The sequence below is a fragment of the Hylobates moloch genome, unplaced genomic scaffold, assembly GCF_009828535.3.
Source record: "Hylobates moloch isolate HMO894 unplaced genomic scaffold, HMol_V3 SCAFFOLD_1, whole genome shotgun sequence".
NCBI classification, from domain to species: Eukaryota; Metazoa; Chordata; class Mammalia; order Primates; family Hylobatidae; genus Hylobates; species Hylobates moloch.
This window is the reverse complement of record NW_026652276.1, coordinates 180,517,904-180,540,639: the sequence shown is the minus strand read 5'-3', so window position 1 is coordinate 180,540,639 and position 22,736 is coordinate 180,517,904. Positions and strand designations below refer to the sequence as shown.

Sequence of the window (22,736 nt, the reverse complement as noted above, 5' to 3'; positions counted from 1 at the left end):
AGAACTGGGCGGCAGAATGAGTGGAATTGCAAAGCAGTCCTGATATTGCCTCTGCCAGGCCAGTGGTAGCCCATTAAAGAGTCCCATGCTAGCCGTCTACCTTGCCTGCCTTAGTCCTGTGATGCGGGCTTCCCAGAGAAGGCTGTGACCTCAGCCAAGGAAGTTCCCTACCCCTAAGACAAATCCTGCATCCTCCTTCTTTCTCTTTCACACGTATAAATTTGCCTAAAGGATACCTGCAAGCCATCACATAACCTTTGACTTGCACATTTTGTGTGTTTCACAAAGCTGCGTGAACTAGCACAGGAGTTAGCAGGAGTCCTCCTGGAAACTATTTCTTCATGGGACTGCTAGCCCAACAGTAACACAACTGCACTTGGAAATGACTGTAAAGCACGTAACCACAAGCCCTTAATTCCATGCTCAGTGTATCGCCTTAGACGGATTCCAGAAATGCTTGTAGCCTCTGACAAACCACAGGCACTAGGGAGTGCTAAATAGGAGAAGCAATTTGACTTATCCAATGGCAGTTTTTAAAACAGTCTTACATTTGCCAAAGTCACAAAAGCATATATCCATATGAACACACGGCAAGGGCTCTGAAGGAGCTTACCCTGGAACTGAAGCATCATTTTTTCATAGCAAATCGATTTCTAAGTATATGTATGAGTTCAGTGTCATAGGGGAGTACAGAAGATAGAGTGACTAATGCCAGGAAATCTTTACCAAGGAGATGATGTTTGCTCTTGCTAGGAAAAGAGGAGGCAGCAGGTAGAGAGAAAATACTGGACTTACAAATCAACAGGAAATACGTATAATGAGTGTAGCTTTAAAGACCTGGTTTGGACAAACATTCTAAATTTGAATGCTTATCTCAATCTCTAGATGTTTTCTGAAAACCAACTATGTTTAGAAAATAGGAATGTAAATATTCTGAGAATAGATTCTTTCATTAGATTATTTCCTCTGTGAACTTTTGCCTGAAGAACAAACTTGCCTTGCTTCCCAGTAGGTATAAAACAAGAATCTGGGCTAGACTTCTCTTAAAGGAGACATAACAAGCTATCAATAATATTCCATTTGTAATATTGATCAAATAAAACAGTGTATCTCTTTAATTCCTCTCCCAGATTCTCATTCCTTTACTGTTGTTGTTTCTTTACTTCTCATTCTCCCTTTTTTTCCCTTCATTTTTAAGGCACCCCATTAAATAAAAATTCCAATTCTCCTCCCTTCCCACCCTTTCCTAACATGGCCTCTGGAAAACCTCCTTCAATAAAGAAACTCCTATATGTCCTTTATGTCTTCCTGCCATAGCTTTGCCTTAATTGAGATCTGCTTCTTTTTCCTATTGAGAAAGATTTTTTTTTAGCTCCTAAATTTAGGGCAACTGTACAGTTTATCAGTCTAACTGGAAAATTTCAAAGAGTGAAAAGCGGGGTGTTGGGGGGCAGTCTATTTATCATAAGGCTGGGATCACAGGCATAAACCTGAACTGCCTGGGACAAGTCAAGATGTCTGTTACTCTACCTTAACCACAAACATCGTGGAATTAGAGTTGGGTCAGAAAAAAAAGAAGTAAAGTTTCTTAAATCTCCATTGTCACTTCCAAAATATTTTTTCACTATTATTTGACAGTTCATCACCCAGATAACTGTATTACCAGCCTAGAACAGGGGTCAGCAAGCTATAGCCTGCAGGCCACGCCTGTTTTTACAAATAAATTTTTATCTGAATACAGCCACAGTCTTCATTTGCATATTGTCTGGCTGCTTTCAGCTACAGTGGCAGAGTTGAGTGATTGCAACAGAGCAGAATGGCTCCATAAAGCCTAAAAGATTTACTGTGCAGTCCTGTAAACAAAAGTTTGCTGATCCCTGGAATCCACTGTAAGTGGGGGTCTGAGCATGTATGTATCTGTTGATCTTACTCATCATGTATATCAAAACAACACATCAAGCACAGAGTAGATAGTATTTGTTTTATAAATAAATGAAATGCAAAATAAAGCTACAATAACTAATATGCATGAACAGACTAATCTATTAAGCAGAAAACACAAAGTCTTCCTGATAGTTACCAGTATTTAGTATAGGTATTTAGTATTTAGTAAATTTTCTACAAAAGAAAAAAAATGGCTTATAAAGTAAATAAACTTGAAAAAAAATTTAAACTGTTTGGAAAAATTATATATTACATTAGCTATTTTGTGTGCAGAAAAAATAGTTTTCTAGTTAGATTGGAAACATCTGCCACCATGCTGATGCTCTCCTCTTTGAACTGCAGAAGTAACTCTGCACCCCTGCTCTAGCTTGAGATCCTCCCTGTTCCACATGCTCGGGCTCTCACTCCACTCATTTTGTTTTCTTCTTCCTCCAGGATCTTCCATCTCTGCCCCTCCTAACTCCTACTCAAGAGGCAATGGTTACATACAAGGGCTCTTGAGTCAAACTTCCTGGGTCTGGCTCTAACTCTAGCTAGCTAATCTTGGGCAACTTTTTAACCTTTCTGTGCTTTACTAGGCTTGTCTTAAAAATAAAGGGAGTTATCTCATAGATGCCTCATAAATTTTCTGTGAGAAGTCAACACAACACTTCATATAAAGTGCAAGAACACTAACACATAATTAGCACTTGATTTTTAAAAAATAACCGTAAAAAATAAAATTATATTTAAGGCTAACCTATCTTTAAAAATCCAGATTGTGTATGACTCTATATCCCTCTTTATATGCCCTTCCCTTCTCACACAAGTTCTTTGAAAGAGTAGTCCTAATAAATTCCAATGTTCCTTTTTACCTCCATCCTTCCAACAAACTGCTCTTCTCTCAAGGGTCCCTGATGACCTAATTTCCAACATCAAGGAAAATGTTTCATTGCACATTTTTAAATAAACTGCTGCATTTTCCTGTTAGCTACTAGATCCTTTTGAAATTCTCTTCTCTCTTACCATCTGTGAAAATCATTTCTTTTGGTGATATACTGAACTATCTGATTAGTCTTGGTCTCCTCTGTGAGCCCTTTTGCCTCTGTTAAAAGATGGTTAATCTCCAAAGTTCTATGTAAGTTCTCCTCTCTTATAATTATATTCCTTCTCACTGGAAGGTTAGATGAATGCCTCTGACTGTATCTACATCAGAGGATATATCTTTCGATCTCTGGAGTCGCGTGTGCAAATGCTTCTGTACATATCTAATTGCTTACATCACAGATCTTTCACAACCATCATATCCAAAACTGCACACATTATCTTTTACCTCCACCCATTATTGCATACTTTCATTAATGGTCTCACTAGCTACCTAACTGGTCAAACCAGAAATCCTGTGGTCCTATTGCTCCTTTAGTGCTATTGAAGCAATTCTATCTAGAATGAGAAAACTATGTATTTTGAAGCCAAAACAATCTGGCTTAAATACAGCTCTTGGAGTAGTTAACTGGTATTCTTTGGCATGTAAAAAACATTATTTGATTTTCAAGTTCCTCTTCTATAAAAATGGGGCAGCAGCCAGGTGCGGTGGCTCATGCCTGTAATCCCAGCAGTTTGGGAGGCTCAGGCGGGTGGATTACTTGAGGTCAGGAGTTCAAAACCAGCCTGGCCAGCATGGTGAAACCCCATCTCTACTAAAAATAGAAAATTAGCCGGGCATGGTCACGCTATGATGTAGTCCCAGCTATGCAGGAGGCTGAGTCAGGCGAATCGCTTGAACCCAGGAGGCAGAGGTTGCAGTGAGTCGAGATTGTGCCATTGCACTTCAGCCTCGGCAACAAGAGTGAAACTCCGTCTCAAAAAAAAAAAAAAAAAAAAAGTGGGGCAGCAATACTAAATTCACAGATTTGTGGGGGGAGATTGAATGGTAATCTGCCACCACATGAATGCTCCCCTCCCTCAGTTGCAGAAGAAACTGCGCCTCTGCTCTGGCTTGGGCTCCTTCCTGTGCCAAATATTCAGGCTCTAACTCCATCCATTTTGTCTATATAATATATAAAAGCACTTAACATGAAACCCATAGTAGATTTTCAAAAAATACTCATTTGCCCTGCCTGTCTTCATTGACCACACATCCAATTCATCACTTTCTGTCTTCTTTCTATATGGTTTTCAACCCAATTTTTTCTTTTCCATTCCTATTGCCACTACCTTAGAGCCGCCCTTCATTTTTGCTTACTTGAATCAGCAACAACTTCAACTAGTCTCCCAACTTCCAGTGTAAACATCCCCCAAATCAGCCTGTACCTTTAGAATGTGCTTTTTGAAAATTTTGAAATCCTACTTATATCTCTTCTTTCTTTCCTTCTATACCAAAATTCCTTGAATGAGTTGTGTCTGTGCCCACTTTGCCCACTCCCGTATGCTCTTAAATCTTCTAATCGATTTTTCACAAAATATGCTTCTATTAAATTCACCATCATACTTTACACTGCACTATCTAGCCTGTATTCTCGGTCCATTTTATTTTCACTGACCTGTCAACATTATTGAACCCATTAGCTGACTTTCTGCCCCTTGAAATATTATTTTTTTCTCTTAACATTTAAAATATAACATTATCTGGGTTTTTCTCTCTCTCTGGACTCTTTCTCAGTCTCCTTGATGTTTTATCTTCATTACCTGATCTCTAAATATGGAAACCTTCTAGGACTTTGTCCTTCATGATATTCTCCCCATGTCAACATTCAGTCTTTACGGGATTTCATCTAATCTCATAGTATAGTATAATACCCCACCTATATGCTGAGGATCCCTGCATTAATACATTCATGCTGATCCTCTCTCCAAAATTCAGACTCATATAACCAAATGCCTTACTTATATCTCTACTTGGATGCCCAATACCAATAGTCACCTCAAGTTTAAGTAGCTAAAGCTGAACTACTAATAACTCTCCACCACCACCACCAACACAAAACTGTTGTCCACAGTCTTCCTATCTCAATAAATGGCAACTCTAGGAAGGTGTATTAGCAGAAAGTGGAGGTTGCAATGTAGATGTAGTTAAAAATTAACCTGTGTTAACTAATTATAACCCTAGTTAAAACCAGTGATCTGCCAGGTGCAGTGGCTCACACCTGTAATCCCAGCACTTTGGGAGGCCAAGGTGGGAGGATCACCTGAGCCCAGGAGTTTGAGACCAGCCTGGGCAACAGGGCAAAATCCTGTCGTTTCACCGTTAAAGATTTTTTACATCTATGGATTAGATTAGTAGTATTTAATTTTCCTTATTAGCTTGAATTCAATGAATCCCTGTCTTAATTTTGGTTCTTTAGGTGGAGGGAAGCCTATATATTAATATGCTAATTAATTGGAAGTATAATCCTAGGGCACCAAAAGTGAGAGAAAAAGAAAGCAAGGCAAAGAAGATTGAAAAAAAAATGCAAGGGGATATATTATATATCACTATCTGAGAAGCCTTAAAATGACGTGTCTGGAAAACTTGTGTAATGAAACAGTCCATTGGCAGGAAAAGTAGGAAATTTATCTGCTGTCTCTTTTGTGTCTCTTACCAACTATTGGTCAAAATTTGCCCTGGCCTGCACCTCTTTGTTGTGTCCTGGTCCGTGTGGCAGCCTCTGGTGAAGTGAGATCCCAAATTCTGCAGTGGTAGCTGCGGTGGGGACAGCAATACAGAGTCTGAAAGCTAGGCAAGTCCAGGAAGCTCTGAGGAGACATGTGGACAGTGTTTGACAAACCCCCATATAACTCCATCAGCAGATTTAATAGTTAATGCCTCCTAAACACCAGTGGAATTTATTTCTCCTCTCAGCAAGAACTCACATCTATGCTTCAGTAGTTTCAAGGAATTTCTTAATTAGAAGAAAATAGTAATTCAGCAGTACTATCTGGCCAGGCACGGTGACTCACACCCATAACCCCAGCAGTTTGGGAGGCCCAGGCAGGAGGCTTGTTTGAGGCCAGGAGTTCAAGATCAGTTTGGACGACATAGGGAGACCACATCTGTACAAAAAATTGTTTAAAAAGTATCTGGGCATAGTGGTGCACACCTGTAGCCCCAGTGTACTCTAGAGTACACTGTGTACTCTAGATGAGGTGGAAGGGTCACTTGAGCCCAGGAGGTCAAGACTGCAGTGAGCCGTGATAATGCCACTACACTCCAGCACAGCTGACAGACTGAGACCCTATCTCAAAAAAAAAAAAGAAAAAGAAAAGAAAAGAAAATCAATACTATCTGATAGCTGTTATTTTTAAAATGAATATCAACTTACATGTTGCTTACAATTGTGGAATAGCTTGAAAATACATAGGCATTTGGGACTATTAGTTCATTGTTTTATGAATATTCACAGTTAGAGTTTCTCACTCATTTCCTAAATTATTTCTCAAATTAGAAATAATCTGCTATAACATTTTATTCTAACCTTACTTTTCAATCTCTTTGATGTTTAGAATGTTGATGACTAAGGCGAATTTCATGACTTTTTAATATCTAATCATAAAATAATATTTTTCCTCATAAAGTTTCTGTTACTCCTGTAGCAAGGATTTTTTACCATTTCCTTTTTTACTATTTTTGGACCCAGCTGACTAGAATAATATTTGTATGTGAATTAGCTGTGAAGTCTACACAGATTTACAAACAAAATATCATTGTTAGAAAACTTGGCTGGGCGCGGTGGCTCATGCCTATAATCCCAGCACTTTGGGAGGCCGAGACGGGCGGATCATGAAGTCAGGAGATCAAGACCATCCTGGCTAACATGGTGAAACCCTATCTCTACTAAAAATACAATAAATTAGCCAGGCGTGGTGGCAGGTGCCTGTAGTCCCAGCTACTCAGGAGGCTGAGGTAGGAGAATGGTGTGAACCTGGGGGGCGGAGCTTGCAGTAAGCTGAGATCACACCACTGCACTCCAGCCTGGGTGACAGAGCGAGACTCCGTCGCAAAAAAAAAAAAAAAAAAAAAAAGAAAACTTATTTTGGCACTAAATTTTATGGCAGGCTACTACTGAATGGTAATGTTACTTGTTTTAAAGCTACCTCAAGAATAAATGAGTCTGCCTAAGATATTTAAAACCCCAACTTTGGACACAATCTGGTATTAGCTGAGTAATTCTAAATTCTGGAATAGATGATCAATATTAAAAAGTGTACATTTATTTTACATACAAATAATTGAGTTCTTTTAAGAAAAGTACAAAAATAAATATTAATATCTATTTAAATTATACTGACAGGAAAAATTTTGATATTTTTTAAGTGATTGTAATATTAGTTCAATAAATATCATCCATTAGGCCCAAAGGTTTGAAATAGTGCTTATAATATGAAGAACTTTCTTTAGAAAGTTCTCAATTTTCACCTCCATTTAACATGTTCTGTAATATTCTCTTTCTTGATATGAAGGCTGGTTACAGAACTCCTTGTTTTACACAGTAAATGTGGAACTAGGTGTGAATATAAATTTGTTTACATTAATAATTGCCATTCAATAGCCTTCTGAGTTCATTTCCATCAGATTTATTTAAAATCATTTTTGGAGTACAGTAATAGTGAGAGCTGAGTTTCACATATAATGTTGATGAGGGAACAAAATGTTCTCAAACACAAATTTTGAAAGCAGTCCTACAGTGTCTCGTATTGGCTAGATCATGTGGAAAAATCTTTATGAGGGTATCACTTTGATAGGAAAATATATTCAATTATTACTAATAACTTCTTCATATATAAAAGACAATATTTTATTTGCTTTTCCTAAACCAAACTGGTGCATGCCATACTTGGTCACAGTAAATAAAAGATAATATCAACATCTTTCTTCCAGTGAGCAGAATTCAGGAAAGTTCTCAACATGAATACATTGTGGTCAGGTTTATAGACAGGTTTATTAGGCAGTAGGTTTAAAGAATATTCATATACTAATAATACCAAGTGGTGATAAGCAGTGATAAAATAGCTTACACTACCCAGTTCTGTTATAGAAACAAAAAAGGCAAATTTTATTACTTCCAAAAGTGAATGTCTTTTTTTTGAAATGGAGTTTTGCTCTTTTTGCCCCGGCTGGAGTGCAATGGTGTGATCTTGGCTCACTGCAACCTCCACCTCCCAGGTTCAAGAGATTCTCCTACCTTAGCCTCCCAAGTAGCTGGGAGCTGCCACCATGCCTGGCTAATTTTTTGTATTTTTAGTGGAGATGGGGTTTCGCCATGTTAGTCAGCTGGTCTCGAACTCTAGACCTCAGGTGATCCACCCGCCTCAGCCTCCTAAGCTGCTGGGGTTACAGGTGTGAGCCACCTTACCCGGCCAAGTGAATCTCTTTTTATAAACCATTGTTTTAAGGTAGTCTCTTGTTTGATATTTCAAAGTAATTCATCTATTTTAGTGGCAGTAACTCATTAGCCCTATCTACATATGAAGATTTCTGGTAGAATAACATCAAAATAGTAAGAATAGTGCTGTTGACATTAGGCTAAGTACACAAATAAAAAATAAAAGATTAATTTAATATTGCAAAAATTTGAATCTATAAAGCAAGAGATCCTAGTGAATCTAACTAGCAATTGAACCAGCTGTAGGTAATTAATGCCAGAGTCAAACTAAAGAGTAAAGACAAATTACGAACAGTTGGGAGAAGGATTTTTATAGACCACTAGGTGCCACTGTTTTGTGAAAAACTTATTAAATGATATAATGGAACTCTAACCTATATTCCTTTTTTAAAAAATCACATCTTGAATTGGGATGTTGCTATATCATAGTTCTAAAGTGAGTAAATTTCTTTTTTTTTTTTTTTTTTGAGACGGAGTCTTGCTCTGTCACCCAGGCTGGAGTGCAGTGGCCCAATCTCGGCTCACTGCAAGCTCCGCCTCCCGGGTTCACGCCATTCTGCCTCAGCCTTTCCGAGTAGCTGGGACTACAGGCGCCCGCCACCACACCTGGCTAATTTTTTTTTTTTTTTTTTTTTTTATTTTTAGTAGAGACGGGGTTTCACCGTGGTCTCAATCTCCTGACCTCGTGATCCGCCCGCCTCGGCCTCCCAAAGTGCTGGGATTACAAGCGTGAGCCACCGCGCCCGGCCTAAAGTGAGTAAATTTCTTTGTCTCTGGCATTAGTTAAACTCACAGCAAAATGAAAGTAATACAGTATTTGAAATAAGTTATAAAGCCCAAAATTTATCATTATCAATGTAAATTTTTGGCTGTTAAACCTGAGCCATCATTGATCTGGAAACAGTGATTTTGAACTGAAAGCTTAAGTGGTTTGACTGTATGTAATAAGAGGGCTGCATAAGCATATTTAAACTGTGGCATATTACTTTGGCCCAAAATACTTTCTTAGAAAAAGACACATGATTGCTTACAGAAATTTAGGAATGGCACCACCCGTAAGGTAGCGTGAGAAAATTTCTTGAAGGCAGCTCTCTTTAATCCATCAACTGGCATTGATCTCAAATTAGATATAAACGAGTTCACATCAAAACTACAGAGGAGGAGATCATCTTCAGAAGTAACCAACCTATTGATATTAAAATACAGAAGACCCTTTTCTTTTAAATATGCTCCATTTTAAAGGACGATTCTACTTATTTTCCAAAATGAACCTAAGCAAAATCATTAATACAATCCTTTAGCGTCAGGCAAAGATACATTTTTTTCAGCACTTATGGAAGTTTGGTGGAAAGCTGTAATAGATGAGTATTTATTCTTTTCTTTATTTTTCTTTCTCTCTTTTATTTTCTTTTTTGGCCAGTAAACAGAATTTATTAGTAAGCATAAGTCAGATCTGCATGGCCCAAGGAGACAGTGCTGCCAAAAGCCTTCATGAGTGTAGAACCTGCCACTTGCCCAAGGGGGTGTGATTGGGAATTTACTTGACCCCACAACCATCAGGGATGAGGTGCTTCTCAGCCACTTTGTCTTCAAATTTGTCAGCATTAAACTTGGTGAAGCCCCACTTCTTGGAGATATGGATCTTCTGCCATCCAGGGAACTTGAACTCAGCCCTGCGTAAGGCTTCAATCACATGGTCCTTGTTCTGAAGCTTGGTGTGGATAAACATGATGACTTGACCAATGAGGACCCTGGCCACAGTACCCTGGGGTTTTCCAAAGGCCCCTCACATACCTGTCTGGAGCCTTTCAGCCCCAGCACAGGACTACATCTTGTTGATGCAGATGACATGGACGGGATGGAGCTACACTCGGATGTGAAAGCCATCTCTGCCCCAACTTTTCACCATGTACTTATTGGCACAAATACGGCAGCCTCCAGGGCTTCAGAAGACAGCAGCTCATATTCATCAGACACCATGTGGCCACAGAGTGGGCACTCATCCACTTTTGCCGCCTTTTGACCCAAAGATACAGATCTCAGCAGAAACGAGACTTGGTTATGGCTATTTTTTACAATACCAATAACAAGGAGCAGGATGGTGGCCCCTGGTGACACAGGAACTTCGCCAATGCATGGAAGAGAAAGTGCGCTCCTATACTTTTCAACTAACGCTAATATCTAAATATTTATAAAGTATTCCTTTGAATAGACTAATGGCTTTCCAAATCTAACCAAAGTAATTAAAGCAACTAATGTTGACTAACAAGCTATCATCTTTTTATTAGACAAATGATGTCTAATAAGCTATCATCTGATTTTTTTTTTTTTTTTTTTTTTTTTTTTTTTTTTTGAGATGGAGTCTCGCTGTCGCCCAGGCTGGAGTGCAGTGGCACGATCTCGGCTCACTGCAAGTTCCGCCTCCCGGGTTCACGTCATTCTCCTGCCTCAGCCTCCCGAGTAGCTGGGACTACAGGCGCCCACCACCAGGCCCAGCTAATTTTTTGTATTTTTAGTAGAGACGGGGTTTCACGGTGGTCTCGATCTCCTGACCTCGTGATCCACCCGCCTCGGCATCCCAAAGTGCTGAGATTACAGGCGTGAGCCACTGCGCCTGGCCTCATCTGATTAATTTTTTAGATGCTCAAGATAATATACTGTTGCAACACAGGATACTCTATTAGTTATCTATTGCTGTATAACATATCTCAAAATCTAGCAGCATAGAAATAACAAACATTTATAATTATCTCACAGTTTCTGAGAACCCAGAATCCAGAGTGGCTTAGCTGGATAATTTTGGTTCTAGTTTTCTTGGAGGGTTGTGGCTAAACTGTCAGCAAGGGCTGTAGTCATCTCAACACTCAGCTGGAATCAGATCCATTTTAAGGTTCATTCACATGTTGTCTGCAAGTTTCCATTTCTCTCTGGCTGTTGTTCATAGACTTCAATTACTCACCATGTAGGATTCTCTATAAGATGGCTTAGAGTATGGTAGGTTGCTGGCCTGAGAGTGAGCGATATGAAAGACAGAGAGTGGACACCCAAGGCAGAAGTCACAGTCTTTTTATAATCTCATTTAAGTGACATACCATCTTTTATTCATTAGAAGTTCACCACTAAGTTCCCACACTCAAAGTGATTGCAAAATAACATAGATATCAGGAGGTGTGGATCACTGACAGTCATCTTAGAAGCTGTTTACCACACCAACACTGCAGTCTAAGATATCCTTTCAGTAGCTCTTAAAGTAATAAAGGCTTTCTAAAGCTAACATTGACTAATAAGCTTTCATCTGATTATTAAACAACTAATTTGATATTTTTAAGTATTCGAGGTAATATTTTCATAGCACGAGGGTACTGAATTCACAGAGTCTATAAAAAGAAACAGTGAATAGATCCTTTCATGTTTCTTTGTACTATTCAGGCAGTTTCCCTAACAGAAATAACCCCTTGAATTAGGATATAATAGTTTGATGACATTATTTCCTGAAATCACTGTTCTCCTTACCATGATTGATTCTATATATTACATACAAACAATATAATTTTGACAAAGTGAGGGTCTATTGCAAACCTGTCTAAATATTTGTCTTTTATCTGAATAATATAAAAATTTTTGAAGAACCCTCTTAAAATGGGAGCGTTCAACAATTTTATTTCTTAGTGCAAACTAGAATGTGAAGGTAATCTGGCTGTATTACGTGTTGTCCCATGATTAATTCTACCCATCAGACTAGTTTGCTCCTTGGCTATGCCAAGTATCTACCTCCTGCAGCTGTGACCCGGATTGAAGGAGATGATATTTCCAGAAAGTGCCAATTAAAACCTTCATATTTTATTATATTAGTCTCCGGTGATTCATGTGAAATAATTTCTCAGGATCTTAATAATCTCTGAGTAAACTCATAAAATTATGACTTTCGCATATAATTGATACACAATAATTCTGCAGAATGACTGAACATGCAAACCTCAAGAGCAGTTTGACCACACGTACCCTTCCCTTCCCTTTCTTTTAAGGATCCATTAGTGTCCTTTTAAAAGCATCCTCTATGCTTGTTGTTTGTTTGATAGTTACTTTAGTTTTAGAGTCTATCTTACTGGAAGTATTGGGGTTATCCGAACAGCCCTGCAGCACACAAAGATGGTGGAGTTTTTGTGGCCTCCTGGGAAGGGTATGGGCTGGAAGGGATGCAGTTTGACCCTGCTGGATGTCACAGGTATTGCCTCATAGTTTAAAGTATTATAGAAACTAAATTGGGCAAAAGCGAGGAGAGTCAGCACTGTTCCTCTGCTCCTTGCCTCCGTTGTCTAAGCTAATTATGGCAAATGTGCACCCAAAGTTAGCCAAGTCCAGCCAGGTTCAGACCAAAGCTAGGATGGCAGAATCAGACTAATGAGGTAAAACACCAGGGATGAGACAGAATTTACAGAAGCAGGGGGAAAGAAAAGAAAACATAAAAGAGGAAAAATGTGAATGGAGCTGTGGTAATTATACAAGAGAAAAACATACATAAAGAGGGTGGCCATTGCTTTAGGAGGAAGGGAGAATCTTTGTTATGCCCTTTCACAGCCACTTCAAGGCCTGACAGATGTCCATGTTCCTTCCCTGGCTGTTTTGAAATTGTCTCTCTTTTTAAGAAATAACTAGAGAGATATGGCCATGTTCACTGCAGGAAAAAACCCTGAAAAACAAAATTGTTTTACTTTTACTGGATCCCAGGAGGTGAACTGACAGTATCAGTTTTGAAAAAGAAAAAAAAAGGCACAAACAAACCTGATAAAATTATCCTTTGAAATTGAAAAGAAATCACAGTTATCAGTATCACACATATACACACACAATTTATATTCCTTATTAGGCCTTTGCTAACTGTGGGAATATAAACAAGTTATGTAACCAATTTTTAAGCTTCATTTTCTTCTACAAAGAAGGAACACCTACTTCACAAAGTTAGTCTACATGTTATATTAAATGATTGTTTCATGTTTCAGTGGAAAACTAAGCATCTTTTACAGGAGACCTACCTGGGATGTTAGATTCTAGCCCTGTTCATTGTCTTTCAGGTATTTTGCAACTCTTTGTAAGTTATAGGTAGCTGACAGATAAATAAATTCTGTGCTGTCTGGTAGTGATTTAATTGACTTCCTCCCCTCTGTGGAAAACTAGTTTTGTCTCCATTTGCAAGTCATCTCCACATTCCTTTATTCCATAATAATTTTTGCTATTTTGCTCTTTTTTCTCTGAACCAGTTATAACATCTACCTGGTAACTTCATATCATATAAGGAAAATAAATTCTTTAGCATGGGTTCATTTTTATATCTATATGAGTCATGATTTTTTATTTTGCAGAAAATTATCTTTTAACAAATGTATGATAATGCTGAGCACAGTGTATAGTATATACTAGAAATTCCAGAAAATAAATTATATTTCTGATTTTAATTTTTTAAACTTTTATGTGCCATTATTATATTTTGAATTTTTAAAATTATATTTATTCTTCGTAAAAACAATTTATGGACATATTATAAAGATAGTGCCAAGACTTACAATGTACATCAATAGTTCACTACAATATTCTCCATCTTTTAGGACCCGACCCCACAAATTATGAACTATGAAATTTATAGCTGTGTATTAATAAATAATATACGTACACAGCTATTTTATAAGTTACCAATTTTAGATATTTCCTATCGATTTCACGTCATGGCAAATTAGAATTTAGCTCTTCCATACCATACATGTCTATTTCTCCTGCCCCCATAATTAACATAGATATACTGTAAATTTTATTTTATTTCATTTTATTTTTTATTTTATTTTGTTTTATTTGACAGAGCCTCTCTTGTCCAGGCTGGAGTGCAGTAGCGCAATCTCGGCTCACTGCAACCTCCATCTCCTGGGATCAAGTGATTTTCCTGTCTCAGCCTCCCGAGTAGCTGGGATTACAGATGTGCACCACCACGCCCGGCTAATTTTTTTTTGTTGTTGTTGAGACGGAGTCTTGCTCTGTCCCCCAGGCTGGAGTGCAGTGGCGTGATCTAAGCTCACTGCAAGCTCCACCTCCCGGGTTCATGCCATTTTCCTGCCTCAGCCTCCCAAGTAGCTGGGACTACAGGCGCCTGCCACCACGCCCGGCTAATTTTTTGTATTTTTGGTAGAGACGGGGTTTCACCGTGTTGGCCAGGCTGTTCTCGAACTCCTGACCTCAAGTGATCTGCCTGCCTTGGCCTCCCAAAGTGCTGGGATTACAGGTGTGAGCCACCAAACCCGGCCCATAAATTTTAGTTAAACCAAGTGTTAGTGCTTTCTTACATTATATGTTGTATAAATGGTGCCCCAGAGGCTCTGCAAAGTAGGGATAAAGATTAAATATGTTCACACAAATAATCTTCCTTCCCTCCAAAGTGCTACACTTTGATTATTCTTCTTTCTTTCTAATGCTGCTGTATTCATTGTCTATTGCTGCTGAACGAATGACTCCAAAGCTTAGTTACCTAGAACAACAATGAATTCTGTGGGTCAAGAATTCAGAGGCAGCTTAGTTTGGTAGTTCTTGCTTGGAATCTCTCATGAGGTGCCAGTCAAGATGTTGGCTAAGGTTGCAAGTTATCTGAAGTCTTGACAGGGGCTAGAAGATATCTTCCCAAGATGTCTCACTCATTTGGGGCAGGTTGTTGGCAGGCAGCCTCAGTTCCTTCCCACAGGAGCCTCTCCATGGGCTGCTTAAGCATGTTCATAATATGGTGCCTGGCTTCCCTCAAAGGGAGCATTCCAAGAAATAGCAAGGCAGAAGCATGATATGTTCCATGATCTAGGCTCAGAATTCATATCATTTAAAAAAAAAACAGATTTTAAAAAATATAATTCACATGCCATATAACTTATCCATTTTAAATGTACACTTTAATGGTGTTTAGTATATTCACATATATGCACAACCATCACCACAGTCAATTTTAGAGCATTTTCATCACCTCAAAAAGAAACCCCATATCCTTTAGCTATCACCACTATAAAACCCTATCATCTGGCACCCAACCCTAAGTGAGCACTATACTATTTTCTGTCTCCATAGCTTTTCCTGTTTTGGACTTTCATATAAATAGAATATGTTTTTATGTGGACTTTTGGACTGGCTTCTTTCACTTAGCACAATGTTTTCAAGGTTAATCCAAGTTGTAGCATGTGTCATACTTCATTTATTTTTATAGCCAAATGATATTTCATTTTATAAGCGTACCACATTTTACGTATCCTTTCATCCACTGACAGACATTTTGGCTAGTGTGAATAATGCTGCTGTAAACAGTCATGTACAAGGGTGGGCATGATGGCTTACACCTGAAACCCCAGCACTTTGGGAGGCTGAGACAAGAAGGTCGCCTGAGCCCAGGAGTCCTAGACGAGCCTGGACAACATATTAAAAACACGACTCTACAAAAAATCAAAAGAAATTAGTGGGGTGTGGTGGTGTGCACCTGTAGTCCCAGCTACTCTAGAAGCTAAGGTGGGAAGACTGCTTGAGCCCACCTTTTTGAGACAGGAACTCACTCTGTCACCCAGGCTGCAGTGAGCCAAAATCGTACCACTGCACTCCAGCCCCAGTGACAGAGTGAGTCCTTGTCTCAAACAAACAAATAAAAATTTATGTATAACTTTTTATGTGGACATGTTTTCATTTCTCTTGCACATATACCTAGAAATGGAATTACTGGTAATTCTGTTTAATTATTAGAGGAAATGCCAGACAGTTTTCTAATGTGACTGGACAATTTTGCATGCCCATCAGCAATTTATGAGAGTTCCAACTTCTCTACATTCTTACCAACACTTGTTATTATCTGACTTTTTAAACGTAGTCATCCTAGTGGGTGTGAAGTGGCATCTTCCTGTGGTTTTGATTTGCATTTTTCTGATGACTAATGAGGTTGAGCATCTTTTCATTTGCTTTTTGGCTGTTTGTATGTCTTTCGTGGAGGAATGTGTATTCAGATACTTTAGCCATTTCTTAGTTGGTTTGTTTGTCTTTTATTATTAAGTTGTAAGAGTGCTTTAAATATTCTAGATAAAAGTCCCTTATCATGTATATAATTTGCATATATTTTCTCCCATTCTGTGGTTTGTTTTTTTAAATTCTTGATAGTGTTCTTTGAAGCATAAAGCTTATTGAAGTCCAGTTTGCAATTTTTTCTTTTGTTGCTCATACTTTTGGTGCCATATTGAAAAATCCAAGGTCATGAGACTTACCATTTTGTTTTCTTCTAAGAGTTTAAACTTTTACATTTGTCTTTGATATATAATATCTTGAATTTATTTTTGTATATGGTATGAAGTGAATGTCCAACTTCATTCTTTTGCCTATGACCATCTAATTGTCCCAGCACTATTTGTTGAAAAGAATATTTTTCCCCATTGAATGGTCTTGGCACTCTTGTCAAAACTTGTTGACCATGGACATATAGATTTATTTCTGGTCTCTCAATTATATTCCATTAGTCTATATGTCTATTCTTGTGCCAGCACACTGTTTAATTACCGTTGCTTTGCGGTGAATTTTGAAATTAGAAAATATGAATCCGCTTACTTTGCTCTTCATTTTTTTAAATTATTTTGGCTATTCTGGGTTTCTTGCAATTTCATATGAAATTTAGAATCAGCTTGTCAATTTCTGCAAAAAGTTTGTTGTTATTCTGTTAAGAATTGCATTGATTCTGTAGATAAGTTTGGGAAGTATTGCTATCTTAACAATACTGCTCTCTTAATAAATAATTGCTATCTTAACAATAAATAATAATGAATAACAAACATTCATTGTCATCTTTCTTATATATCCAAATAATACATAATCCAATAATCCAAGCAATTAAACCTTGCAACCCATAAATTTAGGTTTTTTAAAATTTCTTTCAACTCTATTTCATAGTTTTCAAAGTATACATTTAGCACTTCTTTTATTTATTTCTAAGAATTTTATTTATTTTTGATACTAGAGTAAGTGGAATTATTTTCTCAATTTCATTTGCAGGTGGTTAATTGCTAGTATATAGAAATAAAATAGATCTTTTTATATTAATCTTGTATGCTACAACTTTGTTTATTATTTGCTTTCGTAAATGTGTAATAGTTTTCAGTGGGTTTTGTAGTATTTACTATATATATATATACACAACATCATGTCATCTGCAAAGATAACTAGTTTTACTTCTTCCTTTCCAGTGTGGATGCTTTTCTTTTTCTTGCCTACTTGCCATGGCTTGACTCTCTAGTGCAATACTGCCTAAAAGTGATGAGAGCAGACATCCTTTCTTGTTATTTTGCACGGTGTTGACTGTGAGATGTTTGTAGATGCCCTTTATCAGGTTTAGGAAATTGTCTCTATCAAGAATACTTGATTGGAGCTCTCCATTCTCCTGATCCACTGTGGACAGTTTGCTCTCCAGGAAAGCCACACAGCAGTTGTCCTGGAATTTCCCTTTATTATCATTCTTAAAATTTTACTGACATTTTTCTAGAATTGATCATTTTTTGCTGAATACTACCTCTGTCTTTCTTAATTTAATTCCTTATTTGTTCAAGTATATCCTCTAATAGCTTCCCATGAATTAGTAACTGACATATATTTCTGCATTTCTAAAAATGACTTTAATTTATTCTCATCGTTGATTGATAATTTGGCTGACTATAAAATTATTCATCAAATATCATTTTCATCAATAATTTTGAAGACATTGCTCCAAGGTCTCCTATCATTCATTATAGCTTTTGAGAAGGCTAATGGAATTCGGATTTCCTGTCTCTTGTAGGTGACCTTTGTTATTTTCTCTAGAAGCTTTTTCTTCTTGATACTCGTTATTTTGAAATGTCACATTTTATGTGATTTGTGAGGTCTTCCTTTATTTTTTTATGGGCCACTTGTGCTGGACACCTTCAATTTGGAGATTTATGTCTTTCTAAAAATTGTTTTTTATAGTTCTTGATAGTTAATCTATTTTGTTTTTTCTTTTCTCTATACAGTTGGTATAAAATAGTTGCTGAACCTCATGAATTTTTTCTCTTTCTTTTCTATGTTTACTATTTTCACATTTTTGTGTGTCTGCGTGTGTGTGTGTGTGTGTGTGTGTGTGTGTGTGTGTGTGTTAACTTTTGGTCCTTGGCTTTATCTTTCAGTCCTTTTATAATGTTATTTATTTCTATCATAGTTTTATTCTCTTTTCTTTCCTTTCCATAGCATCCTACTCTTGTAATATCTCATTGAGAATATTAGATTATTTTCAAATTTTAAAAACTATTTCCTGTATTGTCAGTTTCCAGTGGGTATCTTTGTTTTTGTATTTGTTATGGTAGCTCATTTTTATTACTTTATTGTTTTAATATTGTTTTAGTGAGGTTTGCAGAGGAAGAAAAATAATGTGTGATCAGTCATTTTTAAAAAAAAATGTCTGGGTTAAATAGTATCCCCATATAATACATGTCTCCTCAGAACCCATGAATGTGGCCTTATCTGGAAATCAACTTAAAATGAGGTCATCCTGGAGTAGAGTGAGCTCTAAATCTAATATGACTGGTGCCATTATAAAGAGAGGGTAGACGAGGCACAGTGGGCTCATGGCTGTAATCCCTTTGGGAGGCCAAGGCAGGTAGACTACTTGAGCCCAGGAGTTTGAAACTAGCCTGAGCAACATAGGGAGACCTTGTCTCTACTAGAAAAAAAAAAAAAATCAGCCAGGCCTGGGCATGGTGGCAGGCATCTGTAGTCTCAGCTACTTAGGAGGCTAAGACAGGAGGACTGCTCCAGCCCAGGAGGTTGAGGCTGCAGTAAGCTGTATCATGCCACCGCACTCCAGAGCCTATGTGGCACAGCAAGACGAAGACAAAGAAGAAGTAGAGGAGGAAGAGGAAGAGGAAGGTGGCAAAGGGGAGGGATATTGGAACACAGAGATAGATACACACACAGGAGAACTGAAGGAATGTGAAGACAGAGGCAGAGGTTGGAGTGATATGTCTACAAGCCTAGGAACACCAAAGACTGCCGGCAATCACCAGAAGCTAGAAGAGATAAGGATCCTGCCCTAGAGCCTCAGAGGAAACATGGCCCTGCCGCCATCTTGATTTCAGGCTCCTGTCCCCAAGAACTGTGAGAAAATAACTTCCTGTCATTATAATTTACCTGGTTTTGGTACTTTGTTAAGGCAGTCTTAGGAAACAGATACACTCTTCCTCATTAAAGTTGGATGTAGAATTTAGCAGGAACAGAAATATTAACTTGCTTTTTAAAAAAATGTTTCAGATTAGTTCCTTTTAAACCTTCCTTTTTTGAGAAACAGAAAAGTGAGACAATCCAGAGTCTAGCACCTCTTCCCTATAATCGTTACCAATGTTGTAAAAGTTTGGCTGCCTCTCCCTGTTCAGTGGTTTCTCCTGGCCTGTTCAGTTCAAGCAAGACTAGCAATATTTTCCACCCAATGACATGTGAGTAGAATAAAACAGTTCTTCCTATGGTGATAATAGAAAATAAAATTATAGTTTTATATATTTAACTAATTGGAAGTGTAGCTAATGACTGCTTTTCACATATAATTTTAGGGTCTGGGCAGTTTGATGGCTTTTTTTTTCTAAACCAGATTGGCATTCATTTTTCTTTTATGTCTAAGAATTTGTTCAGCTCTGCTACTAATTTTACTTAAATATTTTTGTTTCAAGACAAGTGAGAGATAGAAGGAAATGTAGGAAACAAAAAAGAAAGACAAAAAAAGAAAGTTTAAGAAGGAAATACCCAACTGTCTAGCAAATGCCACATAATCCAAGTTAAATATTACCTAGAAACTGTTTTATGTGGAGGGAGTTAATGTCATCTTTGGTGTCTTAAATACTGTGAGAGGCCAAATTGCAGCAGGCTCATGATTGCATTGGAAGTGAGGAAATGGATATGTGTAGAGTGCTCTACTCTTTCAAGAAGTTTTGTTTCAAAAGGAAGGAAACAGGGGCAGTTATAATACTTCCAGAACAAAAGTGACTAAGAGTGCTTACACTCAGAAAAGAAAGGGTCTCAAAGAGCCAGTGGAGCTAAGGAAGTTGAAAATATAGGACAAAAGGAAAGATAGAGATGAGATAAAGAGATGGAGCGATAGCAATAAAGAGAGAGCTGTTAGAGAGAAAGGAAGAGGGGAGAGAGAAAATTGATAGAGAGATTATCTTGAGCAGGAGGGTGTACAAATATCCAGAGAACATCAATTAGCATCAGCTTTGGACATAAGCACAGCCCCTGAGACTAGAAAGAGAAATAACTGATGTGGACGCAGCTTTGTTTTCATGGAGTTAAGTGAGGAGGTACAGGAAATTGAGAACTCTTGACTTTCTGTGGAATTAGAAGGCAAAATCATGTGCTGAGTGCATTTATAGAAAAAAATTAGATAAGCTAAAATCATTATTTTACCTTGAAGTCAAGGTAGCAATAAAATGACAAAATAAGCAAGTGCTCTAAGGGCTCTCTTTAAAACAACATGGAAAGAGAATCATTGAGTAACATCGAGTGTCCTAAACACATGGCTTCTTAGTAGGCCATTAACAGAATTTATGGATTTCACACAGCCCATCCATCTTTTATTTTTAGTTCATTTACAAAACAATAAATGACAGGTACAGACTGTGGTTTCAGATGCTAAGAGACTGGTAAGTTCTGCTATTTTATCTCTGAGGGCTGTAAGCATCCTATTTTGGTTGGAAAAAAAAATAGTGCTTCCTCTAAAAGACGTCCATTGAGGATGTGGCTTTTTGAGGTAGAGTTTTGCTTTTATTTGCCTAAGTGCTTGCTCTTCAGAGTGTAAGAAAAAGCTGCATAGAAATTATATTTGACTTCATCTGGTCACACTGTCTTATTCCAGAAAAAAATTAGTACAAGAAGTATGTAGATCCTGTAGATAAAATTGCTGATACAAATTTCTAAATTCAGTAAAATAGAGATAAGTTACTTACTGAAGTATTTTATATCAAACTGCTTATTTAGAAAAGAAAGTGCTTTCATCAGCTAAGCATATAATTTATTCAATCGTCTCAATTAAAGGAATGCATTCATAATTGAACATGGCACAAATGTTTGCTAGAATACTAAGAAACACACAGAATAAGACTTTTGTTTACAAAAAATAAAATGTATAGAGACATTTGTAAAACACAAACATTCCAGGAAGAATTGAAAAAGTATTTTTATAAGCATTGCTGTTTCTATTTATCCTTGCTTTTACTATGTATATAAGTGTATTCTAGACAAAAAGGGAGAATAATGGCACAGGTACAATTTTTGTATTCAGCTTAGGCACATAGCTACTTGTAGCTGGCTCTATTTCCAAGTGAAATCATACAGTAATTGGTATGAGCCAATCCAAACTTGGATAAAAACTCTGTCTATTTCTAGCAAGTTAATCAATCCTACCATTATGCTGAACCACTTTGTGATGCTTTTCTTCCTGTCCATTGGGTTACTGTGAAAAAGCAAAGTTGCATTAAATGTGGTATCTGTCTTCTTGGTTTTTACTTTTTCTGCCAATGATTATTTCTGAATGGATTTTAGTTTTGCAAATTATAGCACAATGTCAGGGTCAAGAATGATGAGAAAAGATGAAAAATATAGAATTATGGAAATGATCCTAGCAACACTTAAAAACTTTTATTGTAGGTATGCAAATGAGACTGCTTTAACTTAAAAATCAAATACAAATTGAGCATTCTGATTACCATAGAAATAGAAGAACTGAGTTATTTAAGTGCCCATTTTCTTAAAATAGCAGGGTAATATCAAGGCATTTTGATGTTTGTTGGGAGCCGGAAGAAGCAGTATGTGGGCTGAAAGACCTTATATACTTCATTCAACCTATTAATTGATAATAAAACATTACTTTCATGATATTTTATAATTTTCATTTTATACTATATTGTTTTTCTTTAAAAATAGAAAATATAACAAGTTATTTTTAAACTGTTACATAACAGAAAATTTCTTTTAAGTATCCAATAATTAAACCAAGTGGAAAGTAACAAATATTTACAGTAATAAATCGTTTGTAACCATACAAGAAGACATACACATTGGACATCAATGTTATTGTTCTTGAATTCTTGACTACTTTCCATGTTTAAAAATATTGTCACAAACACGGTATGCAAACTGAGTTTAGTGTTCACAGCCAAGAAAACTAGATAAGCCATAAATGTATCACTTATGTTAACACAGTTGTACATACCTAAATACCTGATAATAACGCACATAAAATGATTAACTTACTGGCTTGTAATAATTTGGGTATACTCTGTTTTTAAAACAGAAAGCTCATTTTGATGGTCCTACATTCCTAGGCAATGCTGGGCCCACTGCTTACCCCTAAGAGCACATCAATATATATTACTAAGGATACTTACCAAAATGTGTATGTTTTTGATA

General features: G+C 37.2%; 1 pseudogene; it reads right to left on the bottom strand.

The window, feature by feature from the left end:
• Positions 1–9,774: 9,774 nt before the first annotated feature.
• LOC116809644 (large ribosomal subunit protein uL16-like) lies at positions 9,775–10,323 on the bottom strand (annotated as a pseudogene).
• Positions 10,324–22,736: the final 12,413 nt, after the last annotated feature.